General features: G+C 37.1%; 1 long non-coding RNA gene across 1 annotated transcript in view; it reads left to right on the top strand.

Moving 5' to 3' along the window:
• LOC116269708 overlaps nt 1–11,839 on the top strand; it is a 38,433-nt gene extending 26,594 nt beyond the window's left edge. Inside the window, exon 3 of the long non-coding RNA XR_004177423.1 lies at nt 8,521–11,839. This is a non-coding gene — a long non-coding RNA (uncharacterized LOC116269708). The remainder of the gene's footprint in view (nt 1–8,520) is intronic.
• Nucleotides 11,840–17,263: the final 5,424 nt, after the last annotated feature.

Below are 17,263 nucleotides of genomic sequence, written 5' to 3'. Positions count from 1 at the left end.
AAATGTTTATTATAATCTTCAGAACAGCTACTAAAAAACTTAAAGTTGTAGCTAATGAACTAATAATGGAGATCATATGAATATCATATGATCTTATATGTAGAAAATCATAAAGACCACCAAAAAACTGTTAAAACCAATAAATGAATTCAGTAAAGTTGCAGAATTAACCTACAAAACTCAGAAACATTTTTAGGCAGTAACAATGAACTATCCAAAAAGAAAATTAGGAAAACTGTCTCATTTATGATAGCATCAAAAATAATAAAATAATTAGGAATAAACTTAACCAAGGAAGTGAAAGACTTATACACAGAAAACAACAAAGTATTAATGAAAGAGATTAAAGGCACAAACAAATGGGAACACAACCCATGTTTATGGATTGGAAGACTTAATATTGTTAAAATGCCCATTCTACCCAAAGCAATCTGTAGATTTCATGCTATTGCCATCAAAATCCTAATGGCATTTGCTAGAGAAATAGAAAAGACAATTCTAAAATTCATATGGAACCACAAAGACCCAGAATAGCCAAACCACCCTGGAGCAGAAAGAATAAAGCTAGAGTTATCATACTTCCCGATTTCAAAATATATTACACAGCTACAGTAATTAAAACTCTATGGTACTGACATACAGACAGTTATATAGACCAATTGGATAGAATGTAGAGCCAAGAATTAAACCCACACATATGTGGTTAACAGATATTTGAAAGAGTACCAACAATACACAATGGAGAAAAGATAGTCTTTTTAACGAATTGTGTTGGGAAAACTGGGTGTCAACAAGCAGAAGAATGAAATAGGCTCCCTATCTTACACTATACACAAAAGTAAACTAAAAATGGAGTAAAGACTTAAATATAAGACATGAAACTGTGTAACTCCTGAAAGAAAACATGGGGAGAAAGCTTCATAGCATTGGTCCTGACAATGATTCCTGGCTATGACACCAAAAGCACAAGAAATACAAGCAAAAATAGACACGTGGGACTATATGAAACAAAAAATTGTCTGCACAAGAAAAGAAACAATCAACAGAGTAAAAAGGAGACCTACAGAATGAGAGAAAATATTTGCAAGCCATGTATCTTATAAGGAGTTAGTATATAAAATATATAAGGAACTACTACAACTCAATAGCAAAAAAGTATGACTTAATTAAAATACGGTCAAAAACCTGAATAGATATTTTTCTCTGATAGAGGCATACAAATGGTCAGCAGTTATCTGAATAGATGCTCAGCATCACTAATAACCAAGGAAATACAAATCAAACTGAAATGAGATATCACCTCATACCACCAAACAAACAAAAGTTGAATTTTGGTGAGAATGTGTAATACTTGGAACGCTTTAACACTGTTGGTGAGAAAGTAAAATAATGCAGCTGCTATGGAACACAGTAGGGAGGTTCTTCAAAACATTGAAAATAAAACTACCATGTAATTTAGCAATCCCACTTCTGGGCATATACTCCAAAGAACTGAAATAAAGGTCTCGAAGAAATATTTGTACTCCTGTATTTATTACATCATTCACAATAGCTAAGTTATGGAAGCAACTGAAATATCTATTGAAAGATGAATGGATATTTAAAAATTTGTGATTTTTTTGCATACAATAGAATATTATTAAGTCTTAAAAAAGAAGAAAATTCTGCCATTTGCCACAACATGGATGACCTTGAAGGACATTGTGCTAAGTGAAATAAGCTAGTCACAGAAAGATAAATACTACATGATTTCACTCACGTGAGGTACCTAAAATAGTCAAACTCAAAAACAGGTAATAGAATAGTGGTTACTAGGGAGCAGGGGGACAGGGAGTTGTGAACTTGTTATTCAATTGATATAAGGTATTTGTTATGCAAGATGAATTAGTTCTAGAGATCTGCACTATAGCATAATAGTTATAGTTAACAATACTCTATTATGCGCTGAAAAATTGTTGAGGGTAAAGTTTATGTTAAGTGTTTTTATCACAAAAAGGAAACCCACAAACAAACAATAAAACAATGGGACATAGGAAACTTTTGGAAATGGTGGATATGTGCATTACGTTGATTGTGATGATGGTTTCATGAGCATATTTTATGTCAAAACTCATAAATTGTATACATTAAATACACGCATTTTATTGTATATCAATTATACCTCAATAATGCTGTCTAAAATAAACTAACAGAAGAAGAACAAAGTAAACCCAAAGTAAGAAATGGAAACAAATAATAAAGACAAGAAAATAAATGAATAAAACTAAATTGGAAAATCAATAGAAAAAACTAGTGAAACCAACAACTGCTTCTTGTCAAAATTCAGCACATTTGGTAAATCTCTAACAGCTAGAGATAGCACATTTTACTAATGTCAGAAATGAAAGGGCAGGAGGAAGCATAACTATATATTGTTCTAAATTTAACAGAATATAAGAAAATATTTTGAACAGCTTTATGTCAAAAACTTCACCACATAGATTAAGTGAACAATTCTTTAAAAGAACAAAGTAACAAAGTTCACCAGGAATAAATAAATAACCTATATAGCCAAGTATCTACTTTACTTGTTTTTTTGTTTGTTTGTTTGTTTGTTTTTTTTTATCTTAAAGGTATGTTGAATTTTGTCAATTGTTATTTCTGCATTTAATGAAATTATCTTATGGCTTTTCTTATTTAGTCCAATAATAGTATAGAAATTACTGACTGATGATTTCAAATAATAAACGAAACTTGAATTCTTTCTTTTTTTTTTTCATTTTTGAGACAGAGTCTCACTCTGTCATTCAGGCTAGAGTGCAATGGTGCCATCTGGGCTCACTGCAACCTCTGCTTCCTGGTTCTACTGCCTTAGCCTCCTGAGTAGCCAGGATTACAGGGATGCACCACCATGCCCAGCTAATTTTTGTATTTTTAGTAGACATGGGGTTTCGTCATGTTGGCCAGGCTGATCTCGAACTCCTGACCTCAGGTGATTCACCGGCCTCAGCCTCCCAAAGTGCTGGGATTATAGGCATGAGCCACTACACCGGGCCCCAAACCTTGAATTCTATAGTAATCCCTTATTTGTTCATGATATATTTTCCTTTCTTAAAATGTATTTTTGATTTGACTTGCTCATTTTTTTACATTATTAATATTAATCATTTTTGTTTTTTTAAGAGTATCTTGTTTTGCTACTAGACTAACGCTGGCCTCAAAAAATAAATGGGATGTGTTATCTGATATATTAATTTCAGAGTTTCAGGATAATTATGAAGAAAAACTCTAGCTCTTCGTAGTCAAATGATTAAGAAAACAAAGGGAAAGGGAAAATCTTGAAGCCAATCAAAGAGAAAAGAAACAACTTGTACCAGGAAGCAAAGATATGAAATAGCAGACTTCGCTTCTGAAACTATGCCAGACAGAAGACAATAAAGTTGCTTATTTGACACATGAAAACCAAACACAGAAACAGCAACTCTCCACCTACAATGATGCCCTGTGAAAACATCTTGCAAATAAGAAAGCAATATGCTTCTCAGACGACAAAAACTGAGATAAATTATTGCCAGCCCATTTGCATGAGAAGAGATGTTACAGCAATATCTGGCAAACTGAGCATGATATCAGATGAATTTCTGAAGGAAAACACACAGACACACTCATGCACATGCATAGACACACACACGTTTGGACACAGTAATAATGTGGGTAAATATAACAGACTTTAGTTTTTTAAATGTCTTTAAAATGTAGTTGCCTTTAAAATATAATTTACAATGTGGGTGTATAGAACAGATTTAATATTTTAAAATTTCTTTAATATATAATTGAAATCTCTTTAAAATAAGTTTGTCCCGCTGCTTAGGTTTCTCTGACACTTCAGGAACTCTGGTTTATTATCTTTCATTATATTTGAAAAAGTCTTGACCTTTATCTCTTCAAATATTTCTTCTGCTTCGTTCTTTCTTCTCCACCTGAGATTCCAAGTATGTGTATATTAAATGATTTTGTTCTGTTTCACAACTCTTCCATGCTTCTGTTTGCTTTTTAGCTCTTTTTTTCCTCTTTGTGTTTTAATTATGTTCAAGGTTATTGCTGTTTTCCGTTTCTCTGACTATTCTGCTGAAAAGTCTGTGGAAGTAATTCTTCATTTCTGATATTGTGATTTTATTTTCAGCATTTCCACTTGACTCTGTTTAAACTCTCTCCTTCCTTCTGAATTTCTCCCATCTTTTCATACATGGATTCACCTCTTCCACTACCCGATTCCTTCAGCATATTAGTCATTGTTATTTTAAGCTCCCTGTCCTACTGTCAACCTCTGAGGTGTCTCCATGTCTGCTTCTCTTCATTATTTTCTTTCTTGAATATATGTCCTTTTACCTGCTTTATGTGTTCCATAATGTTTAGATAAACGTCAGACATTGTTAGTAAAAGGAAGAAATTGAAACTAGATGAATAAAACTGAGACTAGGTGACTAAAATTTATGCCTGGAAGTTTTCAGTTTTTTCTTCTATCAGGCAATTTGAAGGGAAGGGTTGAGTAAATCTAGTCTGTCGCTGAGCTGGTTTTAGGCTTTTTGGTCGCTAGTTTCCTTCTCTGTACCACGGACTTCAAATTCCTTTAGTGCAAATCACCACTATCTTGTGCTTAATTCATGGCCCGGAGTACTAGAGGCTTTCTCTTAGAACTCCTGTTCCACTGTTGGCTTTCCGTAGGCCTGCACTCCTAAACCGTATCGGTGGTTTCTCTCTGCGCCCTTGCCCATCCCTTAGTGATAGGCTGGTGATGTTTCTAACTGAGAGTAAGGCGGGAGCAGAGTTTTCTTGGCTCTCCTTTTGCAACTTCAGAATTACATAGTCCCTGTTCACAGAAGCCTCAGCATTCCTTTCTATTCCCAAGTGGCAGTCAATCCCCACCTTACACTCATGCAGGGCCTAGAGTACAAAATGGGCTTCTCCAAGTGCTCCTCCTCCACCCACACACCTAGCCAGGTCCAGCATCCCATTTCATTAATGCAGTTCTTTCAGGTCTCTGTCCCCGTCCCCAGTTTTTCTCATGAACATGCGATGGATGCACATGGAAAACAACTAGTGAGGCCAGTCGCAGTGGCTCACGCCTGTAATTCCAGCACTTTGGGAGGCTGAGGCAGGTGGATCACTTGAGGTCGGGAGTTCGAGACCAGCCTGACCAACATGGAAAACCTCATTCTCTACTAAAAATACAAAATTAGCCGGGCATGATGACGCATGCCTCTAATCCCAGCTACTTGGGAGGCTGAGGCAGGAGAATCGCTTGAACCAGGGAAGTGGAAGTTGCAGTGGGCCCAGATCGCGCCATTGCACTCCAGCCCGGGCAACAAGAGCGAAACTCTGGTCACACTGCCTGTGGGGTATCCCTGCTCTGCAAGGAGCAGTGAAACAAACAAACAAACAAACTAGTGAGAAAGAATGTGCTTCCCATGTATCTAGGACTCCCAGGATATTAAACTCACACTGATCTACATCTAGCTTTTAGAAATTTACTAAAATATCAGTTGTGTTCTTCGAACTGCTTTTATAGTGATCATTTCTTTCTTCTGTGTGCTGCCAAATGTGACATATTTCACGTGTTCCATCTCTCATCAGGAACCCATCACTCCTTAGGATTCCATTTCCTTGATTGCTTTGTGATCTCAGTTCTCTGATTGGCTCAAATATAATTACAATTTGTAGATTTTTTTTCTACTTTTTCTCATTGCTTGAGTGAAAGTGATGTGATTTTTCAGCCTTTATATCCTAATTGGCTTATCTTGAAATTTTTTTGAAGAATATAGGTCATTTAATTGTAGTTATCTCTCAATCTGGGTTTTTCATATGTCTCTGTGTATCAACATGGCATATGGCATCTATAAATACATTACTTGTGATGTTAACTTTTATTCCTTGATTGCTACATTTCTGTACTGAAAATTTCAGTTTTTCCACTTTTTACATAATGTTGCCATGGGGAAATACTTTGTATATTTGCAAATATCCTATATTTCCTCAAACTTTTACCCACTAGCTTTAGCATGTATTGACACATTTTGCCTGAATCAATTATTATGATGGTTGACAACTTGTAATTTTCTAATTTCATATTTCCTTATCCACTGGGAGGAAAAACTTTCCATTGTTTAAATTTATATATTTATGTATTTTATTTACATCAGTGTGAACTTAAAAATTCTTTATTTGAGGGCCATAATCCTTTGCTATCATTATTTTAATGTTCTTTTTTTTTTTTTTTAATTAAGACAGAGTTTCGCTCTTGTTGCCCAGGTTGGAGTGCAATGGCGTGATCTCGGCTCACTGCAACCTCCACCTTCTGGGTTGAAGTGATTATCCTGCCTCAGCCTCCCAAGTAGCTGGGATTACAGGTACCCACCACGATGCCCGGCTAATTTTGTATTTTTAGTAGAGACGAGGTTTCACCATTTTGGTCAGGCTGGTCTTGCACTCGACCTCAGGTGATCCACCCGCCTCAGCCTCCCAAAGTGCTGGAATTACAAGCGTGAGCCACTGGGCCTGGCAATGTTCTAACTCTTCTAGGTTTGCCCAAGGGAACCACTAGAGCTGGCCCCTGTGTCCTATGACAAGCTCTATCATTCTTTAGACTCTTCATACTTTCTGTTACTAAAAGATGTTCTACATTCATCTTGTAGTTTCCCTGCTCCAGCCCTTGAGCCAGCCATTTCTCCGATGAGTGCTCATTTCATTTAGTGTAGAATGGTATTTAGAAATCAAGATATGGGCAGTCATTTTTATTTTTAAAATAATACCTATAAACTAGGAAATCATATGAAACAAGTTGATAAGAAGGAATTAACCTACATCTTTCCTGGAATATAAGAGATCCTCAATATAAGTTTATTGAATGAGTGAACAATATTTTAAAAGTAGATTTTAGTAGGTAGTCTGCATTTGACAATTTTATCTAACCCCACAGTTATTCTCCTCTCCCCGAATCTCTTACAAGAATAATTTTAATTCCTCTAAGTTTCAGGTTTAAGTCTGTCACTCAGTTATTTAAATATGCTATGATATTATCATTTGCACAAAATCTAAACTTCTTGACGTAACAGTACAGCTCAGACCCTAGTTCATATGTAAATATCTATGCTTCTATTAACTGTGTTCCAATGAGAATTTGCTAACAACCAAAAACATCTTACTCTATCCCTATTTCTTTCTTATACTGTTCCATTTGTTGGAAATATATCTACCTTACAGAACAAATGTTACTCATCCATAAAGCTTTCTCTGATTTCCTCTAGCTTGGAATGATTTACACATTTTCAAACTCATAAAATGATGATTGATTAGTTTATTTATATTGGCTCAGCTCTCACACTTCTCATATAAAAAGCATACTAGATTTCTATTACCTTTGTAAATAACATTTGGATAGATTGACTACTTATGACTTTGCCAGGACAGATGCATTATACTACTACTTAGAACCAGCTTGTCATCATTTTGAGAAAAAAGTTCATTATTTTAAAATGATGAAAGTATGCACTTGGCCGGGCGCGGTGGCTCATGCCTAATAATCTCAGCACTTTGGGAGGCCGAGGCAGATGGCTTACAAGGTCAGGAGTTCAAGACCAGCCAGGCCAAGACGGTAAACCCTGTCTCTACTGAAAATACAAAACTTAGCTGAATGTGGTGTGGCAGGTGCCTGTAATCCCAGCTACTCAGGAGGCTGAGGCAGAGAATTGCTTGAACCCAGGAGATGGAGGTTGCAGTGAGCCAAGATCGCTCTACTGCACTCCAGACTAGGAGACAGTGCGAGACTCTGTCTCAAAAAAAAAAAAAAAAAAAAAGAAAAAACACAGAGAGAGAGAGAGTATGCACTTCATTTTCAAAGAGTTTTAACATCTATAAAACATATTAAACATAACAAAGACATGATCATATATTGCTTAATTCTGTGATACACAACTAACTAGAAAGATATGTTTATGTCAATTTTACAAATGAAGCAACTGTAAAGATTTACATGGATTGCCAAGGTCAAGTTACTAACAAGCGGAGGATCCAATTCTAAAATCTAGACTAACTTCAAATCTTTTCTACCTTCTCCCATCACAGGAAAGCTCCCAAATATCTGTAATAAACAGACATGAAAAAATACAAAAACAAAAACAAAACTATTCATGCTTATTAAATGAGGTGTGGAAGGAGTAAATGATGACTGGATTCAAAAACCTGACCACTACTGCTTATCTAAATAAGGCATAGAGCTTGTTAGATGATCTTGCATTGAGGTTAATGCAACAAAGGAAACTTTATAGGCCGAGGTTCATCTAGGCCACATCAAAAGGCAGTTTTAAAACAATCAATGAGAATAAGCTTTGTAACTCAAACCTCACCTCGTATAGAAAGCTTTATCTAAAACTCCCACACTGGCTTATATGCCCTTTTTATGGGCTCCATAGAACCCTCTCTCTTTATCTTTATACTTGTACAAATATCATTGCATTATTTTTTCTCTTCTTTGTGTCTTTTCAGATAGAATATGAACTCCTTCTTTAGAGAGTTGACCATTTTTTAATTATTTTGCATGGTGCTGAACCCGCTGAGAGCTCATGATAAACAGGTAACAAATGAATGTCCTTGTGATCTGAAAAATCTTCCTATGTATTTGTATTTAATCTGCCCAGTGATCAGAAAGTAACTATAGCTACAATATTCGTCATAATTTATCTAGCAAATCTTTTGTAAATATTTGTGTTTTCAAAATGTCAGGTGTTTTCTTCAGAAAGCATAAATGAGTTTTTTGAATTGTCCCTTTCTATAAAAGAATTAAAGTTATTACTAGGTAGGTTTAAACGATCATTAAATGATAGATATTATTATATACACTGTTAAAGGAGATTGGCAAATTGGAGTAATCTCTGTTGCACTGAAGAATACTTGTATTTCAAGAAAGATCCGTGAGTATTTTCAGAATTTGCCTTCATTATAGTGAAGACCAAATGCAGTGAGACTTTCTAGTTTCCTTTTTATCTTCTATGTGTGATTAAGGGAACCCAAATACTGTAGTGCAATACTTTCACACTGTTTTAAAACAGAAAAGCCTTCTAATAAAATACTGCATGAATGATAAGTACAGAAAATATATTCGGAGTTCTATTTTGCCCTGATTGCAGTGGAAGTGGAAAGATTTTATTAGATGTACTCCTTCCCACACTCTTCCCACTTACACACACACACACACACACACACACACACACACACACACACACGTCTCTTGAAGTTCAAGGCAACTGCAGTGTCCTGCATAGGGGAGACTGAAAACATTTGCACTAGAATGCGTCATTAACAGGTTATCAGAGGTTGAATAACACCCACTCCATCAGGTCATTCATGATTTTTAATTTTTAAAAGTCCTCCAGGTAATTCCAATATTTTACCAGATTTAGGGATGACTAAACTGGGTACTTTTTAGGGTCTCTTTAAAACATATGATTTTAGTATTGTTTTCCCAAAGCCTACATTTTTTCTCATCTTTTTAAAATGCTCTTATTTTTCTTGTTTTCCTCCATACTTTACTTCATTTCTTTTCTCTTTATTTTATTTCTTTTATTTTTTTCTTTCATAAGTCATTCAGTCCAAAAACATTACGTGGAGCATATTGTAGGTGTCTGTCCTGGGAGGACACCCATAGTGACATAGAGTGGGAGGCAAAGCCCAAAGGGGATGGGTAGGCATCTTTATAGGACGATGCTATGGTGATGGTCTCAGAGCCCAAGAGTGAGTGAAGTGGCCCAGCACAGGGTGCTGGAGTAGGAATTGGATGAAGAGGATGTCCTTATGGTAGGGCCAGAGTAGCAGAAGGAACTGTAGCTTGAGTGGAGTGAGGAGTGTATCCACATTGGAGGCAGAGGACAGGTCAATGAAGTATGTCTAAAACTACTAATGGATATTTTGGTTCCTCCAAAAGGCCTAAAAACTGCTCAAAGACATAGTGGTTCCTCCATGACCTGGTTACTGCTCCTTCTACCTTTACCTCAACTTACTATATTCCTACCCCACTAGCCCTCCTTCAGTTTCACCAAGGCTCATACCTTGTTCAATGTTGTTCACCTTTATGCAATTTGAGAGCTCCTTCCTGGAATTCTCTTCCTGCCATTTCCCATTTAACAAAATGCTAACCATTCTTAGAGATACAGTAGCTCATGTTTTAATATATAATTATTTAAGTATTTAAGTAACGATTTATGTCTATCTCCTCTATCCAATTGCAAGTTCTCTGAGAAAAGGAGCCATATATGTTTTGCATCCCACAGGGAAGTGCCTAACTCACAGCAAGTACTCTGTGCCTACTTTTAAAAAGCTTCAATTATTAGATGGATGTTTGTATGGAAAGATGAATGAGGAGATGGATGAGAGTAATTGAGTACCTAAAAGCACATTTGAACAAAGAGTTTTACATCTTAGGACATGTATTAGTCCGTTTTCACACTGCTGATAATTACAGTTCCACATGGCTGGGGAGGCCATACAATCATGGTGGAAGGCAAGGAGAAACAAGTCACATCTTACATGGATGGCGGCAGGCAAAGAGAGAGAGCTTGGGCAGGGGAACTGCTCTTTATAAAACCGTCAGATATTGTGAGACTTATTTATTATCATGAGACCAGCGTGAGAAAGACCACCTCCATGATTCAATTACCTCCCACTGTATCCCTTCTACTACATGTGGGAAGTGTGGGAGTTACAATTCAAAATGAGATTTGCGTGGGGACACAGCCAAACCATATCATTCCACCACAGCCCCTCCAAAATCTCATGTCCTCACATTTTAAAATCAATCATGCCTTCCTAACAGTCCCCCAACTTTTGACTTTTGCATTAATTCAGAAGTCCACAGTTCAAAGTTTCATCTGAGATAAGGCAAGTCCTTTCCACCTATGAGCCCGTAAAATCAAAAGCAAGCTAGTTACTTCCTAGATACAATGGGAGTACAGGTATTGGTTAAACACAGACATTCCAAATGGGAATAATTGGCCAAAACAAAGGGGCTACAGGCCCCATGGAAGTCTGAAATCCAGTGGGGCAGTCAAATCTTAGAGCTCTGTAATGATCTCCTTTGACCCCATGTCTCACCTCCCAGTCACACTGATGCAAACAGTGGGTTCCCCTTATCTTGGACAGCTCTACCTCTGTGACTTTGCAGGGTACAGCCTCCCTCTTGGTTGCTTTCACAGGCTGGTGTTTTGTCTGTGGCTTCTCCAGGCACACGGTGCAAGCTGTGGGTGGATCTATCATTCTTGGGTTTGGAGGTCAATGGCCTTCTTCTCACAGCTCCCCTAGATGGTTACCCATTAGGGACTCTGTGTGGGGCCTGCGACCCCACATTGCCCTTTCCCTTCTGCACTATCCTAGCAGAGGTTCTCCATGATGGCCCCACCCCTGCAGCAAACTTCTGCCTGGCCGGCCAGGCATTTCCATACATCCTCTAAAATCTAGGCAGAGGTTCCCAAACCTCACTTCCTGACTTATGTGCATTCACAGGCTCAACACTATGTCAAGGCTGCCAAGGCTTGGGGCTTGCACCCTCTGAAGCCATGATCTGAGCTCTACATTGGCCCCTTTCAACCACGGCTGAAGCAGCTGAGACACAGGGCACAAAGTCCCTAGACTGCACACAGCACGGGGACCCTGGGCCTGACCCAGGAAACCACTTTTGCCTCCCAGGGCCTCCAGCTTGTGATGGGAGGGATTGCCAAGAAGACTTCTGACATGACCTCGAGACATTTTCCCCATTGTCTTGGGGATTAACATTTGCTCCTCATTACTTATGCAAATTTCTGTAGTGAGCTTGAATTTCTTCTCAGAAAAAGGGATTTTCTTTTCTATCGCATTGTAGGGCTGCAAATTTCTCAAACTTTTATGCTCTACTTCCCTTATAAAATGGAATGCCTTTAACAGCACCCAAGTCACGACTTCAATGCTTTGCTGCTTATAAATTTCTTCTGCTAGATACCCTAAATCATCTCTCTCAAGTTCAAAGTTCCACAGATCTCTAGGGCAGGGGCAAAATGCTGCAGTCTCTTTGCTAGAACATAACAAGAATCACCTTTGCTCTAGTTTTCAACAAGTTCCTGATCTCCATCTGAGACCACCTCAGCCTGAAACTTATTGTTCATATCACTATCAGCATTTTTGTCAAAGACATTCAACAAGTCTCTAGGGAGTTCCAAACTTTCTCACATTTTTCTGTTTTATTCTGATCCCTCCAAACCTCCAATCTCTGCCTCTGCCTCTGCAGTTCTGAAGGTGCTTCTACATTTTTGGGTAGCTTTTCAGTAATGCCCCACTCTACTGGTACCAACTTACTGTTTTAGTCCATTTTCACACTGCTGATAAAGACATAACTGAGACTGGGAAGAAAAAGAGGTTTCATGGATTTAGAGTTCCACATGGCTGGGGAGGCCTCGCAATCAGGGTGGAAGGCAAGGAGGAGCAAGTCACGTCTACGTGGATGGTGGCAGGCAAAGAGAGAGAGAGCTTGTGCAGGGGAACCCCTCTTTATAAAACCATTAGATATCATGAGACTTATTCACTAACGTAAATATAGCACAAGAAAGACACTCTCCCATGATTCAATAACCTCCCACTGCATCCCTTCCATGACATATGGGAATTGTGGGAGCTACAATTCAGGATGAGATTTGGGTGGGGACACAGACAAACCATATTGGGACATAATTAAGAAAAACAGGGTGGTAGATTTAGCTGGCCACATCTTTTCTAAGAGTGTTGGTTCCAGAATTTTTGTTGGTATATGTGTGTGTGTCTGTGTGTCCAGTGAGAGAGGGAGATGGGGAATTGCACTCAGACCAACAGGTATAATCTGTAAAGTAACTAGTACTGTACCTCACATATAGTAGGTGTTTCATATGCCATTATTATTAAAGAAATGAGAGTTTATATATGTAAAGAGGGAGTACTCTGCAGACACATTTTGCCCTAGATGTGTTGGGCTGATTATTAGAATCTTTTTAAATTTAATTTAAGAAATAAACATTTTTGAATACTGATATTGTTTGGATGTGCACCCCCTCCGAGTCTCATGATTAAATGTAATTCCCAGTGTTGGAGGTGGGGCCTGGTGGGAGTCATGAGACAGATCCTTCATGAATGACTTGGTGCCCTTTTTGCAACAATGAGTGAGTTCTCACTGTGCGTTCTCCTGTGAACGCACTTATGAGCATTTGACCCCTCCCCTCTCCCTCTCTTTTGCTCCCTCCCTTACCGTGTGACGTTCCTGCTCCCCTTTGCCTTCTGCCATAATTGTAAGCTTCCTGAGGCTCTTACTGGAAGCAAATGCTGGAGCCATGCTTGTAGAGCCTGCAAAACCTTCAGCCAATTTAATCTGTTTTCTTTATATATTATCCAACCTCAGGTATTCCTTTATAGCAACGCAAATGGACTAACACAAATATTCTTGCATTTTATTTAAATAGAAGTCCCTGGAGCAGGCAGGAGAGCTCCAAACGTGAAAAGGCTCTGTCTATTCCCATCTTTATATAATTAGAAGCAACCTAGATTCCATGTTTGTTTAATGCTCTGCAGAGTAAAATGGCAATGATAGAAGTATTTTCAACTAAGGTCATAACACCAACTCTTTTATTTAAAAAAGCAACTTTTAACTTCAAGGCCTCCTCAAAAAAAAAAAAAAAAATGAGGGCATGAAATATATTTAGTTGTCTTTATTCATTATTTTAGTCCCAATTCTTAATCCTACTTGGTAACATTTAGTTTCTTAGAAACACACAAGGATCAACAACTTCAAAGCTAAAATTCAACTTCCTGAGAAATGAATTTGGGAACAAGATCTTAATACTAATACAAAGGTGAATCTTATATACAACAGTTCCCTTTCATCTCTGGGGGATATGTTCCAAGATCCTCATTAAATGTCTAAAGTCATAGATATTACTGAACCTTACATATACTATGTTTTTACCTATACATACATACTTATGGTAAAGTTTAATTTATAAATTAGGTGCCATAAGAGATTGACAATAACTAATACAGTTATTATTAGTTAAGTATTGTTAAGTAAAATAAGGGTTACTTGAACACAAACACTGTGATACTGTGACAGTGGATCTGATAACCTGATACTGTGACAGTGGATCTGATAATGGGTAGGAAGCAAATAAAATGTGGATAACACTCAACAAGGGATGATTCATGCCCCGGGTAGGGCAGAGTGGAACAGCCCCTGATTCATCACACTACTCAGGACAGTGCACAATTTAAACTTATGAATTGTTTATTTCTGGAATTTTCATTTAATATTTTTGGGCAGCAACTAAAACCACAGAAGGAGAAACCACAGATAAGAGGAAACTACCATACAGGGAAACAGTTTGGTGTATTTATTTTTGTCAGTTTCCTGTGGGATGGAAAAAAATCTGTGTATCTGAAATACAAAAAATATTTTAAGACCACTTTCTCTTTTTTTTGCTGTGTACCCTCAAATTTAGAACTTGACAAAAATCAACTTTCTCTCTAGTATACATGAATAATTGGTCACATGCTTCAGTCTCTCTCTGTTTACTTACACCAGATATGCCTACAGCTTCCCTGCAGTGTTTAGGAAAGAATAGTTACAGAATTGTGTGTGGTTCTATCACATTTCTTGGTGAAAATTGACTCTTCAGCTTAGTTTCCCTCATCAGGAAGTCATCCTTTCTCACTTCTTACAGAAAGAAAGCAATGGAAGAAGTTATGAAATGAAGTCTTAATGGTAACTGTAGAACAGGCACAATTTTAACTCAAATTTTATCCTACTTCTAATAATAATTCTTAGTGTTTGTGTAACATTCTATAGTTCATATAGTATGTTAATGTTTACTGAGATATATTTTGTGCTTGTTTATATAGGATTCTTGGATGCTTGTGTGTTTCTCATGTTTACCTACCTTAGTTTAAATCTTGACACCACCTTCTTTACTGATGAGAACCTCAGTGCACATTTATTGGGTTTATGCCATGGATAAATTCTTCTAACAAACACGCATATATGCATGCAGAGACACATGCTTAAGAAAGAACATCTGAGCATAATCTAAAATCCAATGACAAGGAGAGGACAAATGCATAGACACTAATAATATAAGGCAAAATGTGGTATAATATGTGAAATAATTGATACAATAAAAATGCCAAAAACATTCTGAGAAGAATAGAAATAATTATTAGGAATTTTGAGCATCTATTAGACACTAGATACTTTGCACTACATGTTGTTTTGGCCATTTACAATTATTCAGTAAGATAAATGCCATATCTTTATTTTACTTATGAAAGTTTTTAAAAAAGAAACTTGAAGTCTGTGAGTGACCAATCAAAGATGCAAATTAATAAATGGAAAACCTGGGATAGAAAATCAAGTCTAAAGCCTAGATATCTGGTTATTTTAGAAAAGCTTCATAGGTAAGTGTCAGTGGAGCTGTGTTATTTGAGCTGAGCTGCACCTTGAAGAACCAACAAAATTATAAATGGACAAATAAGACCAAGAGCCTACACCGAAATAGTTCTCATGCTTAGAAGAGTTGCAGAATAAAATATGTTGCATGGGATGTCAATAGTAAAGGTCAAGATAGAGGCCAAAGAAACAGAGGAAGACAATTAATGGAATGAAGGAAGAAAGTGTTTTTAGAGGAAGTTGATATTTCACCTGAGTTGTAAAAGGTATGTAGGTAGAGAAGAAAGGTAAGTGAAAGGGGTCTAGAACCACTTGTGATAGAGAGACTAGAGGGTACAGAGGCATTGAAATGCAGGATCACAAAATAATCAGAAAATAGCAGGTAGTTGATAATGGCTGGAGCCATGCACAGGGTGTGGGACTGAGCCAGGGAATTGGTGAGGGAGGTTGGGTACTCGTGAGAAATGAGTCTTGGAATTAGCAGCCAATGGGACCTCAAATGAAACTCTCCCCTTGACTCTATTCACAGGAATTTTCTGACCATTATCTTTTACCCTCTTAGGCATGCACATGGAACTCAGTTACTATATATACATACTGTCATTTTCATTTATTTTTAATATATTTACACTTGGTTTAAACCAGAAACAAATTATTTCATGGGATGGAGCTTCTTAAATGAATGAATCTTAATGAGAGACCCTGATTCTTGTCTGCAGTTTTGCAGGATCTGTAATGTGATTTGATCACCTTCTGCAGGGATGAGCAGGCCCTAGGGGACTGCCTCACACTAATGACACTTATAAATCAACAAATATAATGCCAATATTGTGTAAAGGAAATGTCATTTAGTGAGAACCTACTCCATACAATAGTAGACACTTCACTCATATTATTTAAATTAGTCGTCACTAAACACAGTGATGTAGTTCTTTCTTTATCCCAATTTTATAGATGAGAAATTCAAATGAGAACATTAAATAATTTACCCTCATTTCAAAGCTACTAAGTTTTGAAGCAAATAATCAAACCTAAGATTCTTTGATGTATTCTTCATGCGATGGGCAGAGAACACTCACAGTGGCTGAAAAAGATGATGATGATGATGATGATGATGATGCTGATGCTGCTGATGGTGGTGGTGATGATCGTGGTAGTGATGGTGATGGTGGTGGTGATGATCGTGGTAGTGATGGTGATGGTGGTGGTGATGATAATGATAATGATGATATAATTAAAGTAATTGTAATTTATTGAATGCTTACTTTGTAAGAGTAATACATTATATACCGTATCTTTTGTAACTTTCAAACAATTCTATTTGATGGGAAATTATTTCAATTTTAGAAATGGGGAAACTGATGTTCAGAAAGTTTAAATAGCTTTCCAATATCCAAACCTGGTTAAGTGGTGGGGCAGATATTAAAACCACGTCTCTCTGACTACACAGTACTTTTCACCACTAGCAGAGTAAAATAATATCTGATGAAAATAATACCTGAGTATGAGAGTCAAGAGTGAAGAGAATATGTTCGTTGAGAGAATAGTCTATCTAAGTTGTGGCAAAGAACAGAAAACCATTGACATTCTCCCAGTGAGGACACTGATTATGTATCTTTATAACATGATGAAACAAACATTGAACACTTTATACTGTCATTTTTCACTTTTACTAATAATTCTTATCAGTCACGAAAAGCTTCAGTCGCTATCTGTATTCATGATAGACAATATATGTTCTAATTTCATTATATATGTCTCACCATCTAATAGGAGAAATTTTAGGTAGCGAGAAAGAAACAA

The sequence above is a fragment of the Papio anubis genome, chromosome 12, assembly GCF_008728515.1.
Source record: "Papio anubis isolate 15944 chromosome 12, Panubis1.0, whole genome shotgun sequence".
NCBI lineage: Eukaryota > Metazoa > Chordata > Mammalia > Primates > Cercopithecidae > Papio > Papio anubis.
Note: the sequence above shows the minus strand (reverse complement) of the source record. Positions and strands in the feature narration are given on the sequence as shown.